Source organism: Drosophila melanogaster, chromosome Y (genome assembly GCF_000001215.4).
Source record: "Drosophila melanogaster chromosome Y".
Lineage (NCBI taxonomy): Eukaryota > Metazoa > Arthropoda > Insecta > Diptera > Drosophilidae > Drosophila > Drosophila melanogaster.
The window spans coordinates 936,689-939,566 of record NC_024512.1 but is presented as its reverse complement, the minus strand read 5'-3'; positions in this window follow the sequence as shown (position 1 = coordinate 939,566).

Sequence of the window (2,878 nt, the reverse complement as noted above, 5' to 3'; positions counted from 1 at the left end):
CTCATGCTTTGTAAATTTGACAAAATATGCCCTTCACCTCAGAAGTTCTTAGACTGTAAATTTATATTATTTGTGATCAATTGGCACCACGCGAAAAATTCTTGCTTTGCATTGCCTTAACGTTATTATTATTTATAAATAGATTAGAAATAGCCAAATCTATGTACATATTATCATAAAATAAATTTAAAAAATGACTGTGTAAGAATATTTGTCATCAGAGTATTAATCTTGCGTCGTGTGAAAAATTAATTAGGCAATAATTGTTGAGCGACTGTGTCCGCACTTCGTGCCACAAGATATGACCAAAGCAAAGACACTAGAATAATTCTAGTGTCTTTGATATGAGTTTTGCAATAAACAGTTATATTTTTATTTATCTTATAAATTTATTTTTATGAAATATTTATTTCTCAACGTAATGTCTTCTTTTTGGATATTTATGAAATTACAGTAGCTATAATAATTTCTAGTGTACTTCCTTTAATTATTTAGTACATTTATTAAGTCATTTGACTTAATATGATGTAACATTAAGATTAAAAGTGTTTCAAAAAAAATATTTCGCTTTTCAAAAAGTGTCAGATGAGAGAGAAAATAAAATAAAAAATAAATATAAATGTGTAAATGGTAGCTAATTCGAGCGGCGATTTTAACCAACGAGTTTTAAAAGCTTTATTTTTTTTTTAAATTGTTTTATTTTATCATATTGCTACGAAATTGGAAAAAACTACCCTAATATGTACAATGTAAATTCGTTTCATCGATCAGAATTTATTTCGGTTCGAAAATAGTCTTCTACCACAACACGCACACATATACGCGTTCTCGTCTCTTGTTTTTACTCACACAAGCAAGCAAATTCTATTTTTAGATTTCTTACGCTCTCAGCGTGAGCGAGCGGAAAGAGAGCAAGTGGCTGCATAGTGCCAAACCAATGTATGGTCGTTACGCATCTTGTTATTCTAGAGTCTTTGCCAGGACTTTGTCTTGCCCTTGCAGATGGGAACTCTAGACTCGAAAATTCGTTTTACGTTCGGCTGGCATAATAAGTATTAGTTCTTTTATTTCATAATAAGTTTCCCGACGTGCCGGGGAAAATCTTCAGGGCTGGGAAAATGCACTGCCAGTTTTCCCCCCAAGGCTGTCCCTTAGGTCCGGTCAGGTTTTCCTTCGATTTTCCCGTTTTAAGCAACGTTCTTCCAAAAAGGCAATAAAGTGCGTTTAATTTACGCGCGAATCATCTGGTATGTGGAAATCAACCAAAAACAGCATGGGAAATCGAACTAAAATACGAAGTTGCCAGTATTGAATACTCTACAAAAAGAATTACATAAGAATGATTGAATCAAAATTATAATTTTATTTTAAATTGAAAATAATGTTTTAACCTTCTACTCACTCCTATAATACATTAAACCAGAATTTGTATATTTAAAGAATTTAAAGAAATTAAATTATCAAAAAATATTTGATGTAGTCAGGAAAACACTTTTGGAAACTCTTTTAACATAAAATTAAATAAAAGACTGAATTGAATGTTTTATTGATTAATATTATTATTATACCCAGGTGATTACCACTATTAACGAAAAGTATGCTTTGCTACTCGAATGAGTGCTTGATATGACCAGCTTGGACCGAACACTTTTAACCAAGTATTTAGGGCAGAGGTGTATGAGGTGTATTAGTAGGTGGTGGAATCTGTTTAATTGCAACAACCATATATCGGACAAATATTTCTGCTTTCTTTTGTGTGGAGTTAAAAAATCACGTCATCCCTAGAAGAACATTGAAGCGCTTGACTTCGGAGTGCCGGAGCGAGGAGGAGGACTAGCTGGCCGAGTATTTGATATTCTTTGGTGAGGACTTGGGCGATTTAAGTGGCATCAAGGCCTTCTGGTGCAACCGAAAGCATAGGGACTGCAAGTTAAGCGCTTTGGTTAGCGGCGAGCGGCGAGCGGCGATTTTAACCAACGAGTTTTAAAAGCTTTAATTTTTTTTTAAAAATTGTTTTATTTTATCATATTGCTACGAAATTGGAAAAAACTACCCTAATATGTACAATGTAAATTCGTTTCATCGATCAGAATTTATTTCGGTTCGAAAATCGTCTTCTACCACAACACGCACACATATACGCGTTCTCGTCTCTTGTTTTTACTCACACAAGCAAGCAAATTCTATTTTTAGATTTCTTACGCTCTCAGCGTGAGCGAGCGGAAAGAGAGCAAGTGGCTGCATAGTGCCAAACCAATGTATGGTCGTTACGCATCTTGTTATTCTAGAGTCTTTGCCAGGACTTTGTCTTGCCCTTGCAGATGGGAACTCTAGACTCGAAAATTCGTTTTACGTTCGGCTGGCATAATAAGTATTAGTTTTTTATTTCATAATAAGTTCCGCGACGTGCCGGGGAAAATCTTTTCCCCCCAAGGCCTTCCCTTAGGTCCGGTCAGGTTTTCCTTCGATTTTCCGTTTTGAAGCAACGTTCTTCCAAAAAGGCAATAAAGTGCGTTTAAATTTACGCGCGAAATCAATCTGGTATGTTGGAAATCAACCATAAACAGCATGGGAAATCGAACTAAAATACGAAGTTGCCAGTATTGAATACTCTACAAAAAGAATTACATAAAAATGATTGAATCAAAATTATAATTTTATTTTAAATTAAAAATAATGTTTTAACCTTCTACTCACTCCTATAATACATTAAACCAGAATTTGTATATTTAAAGAATTTAAAGAAATTAAATTATCAAAAAATATTTGATGTAGTCAGGAAAACACTTTTGGAAACTCTTTTCACATAAAATTAAATAAAAAACTGAATTGAATGTTTTATTGATTAATATTATTATTATACCCAGGTGATTACCAC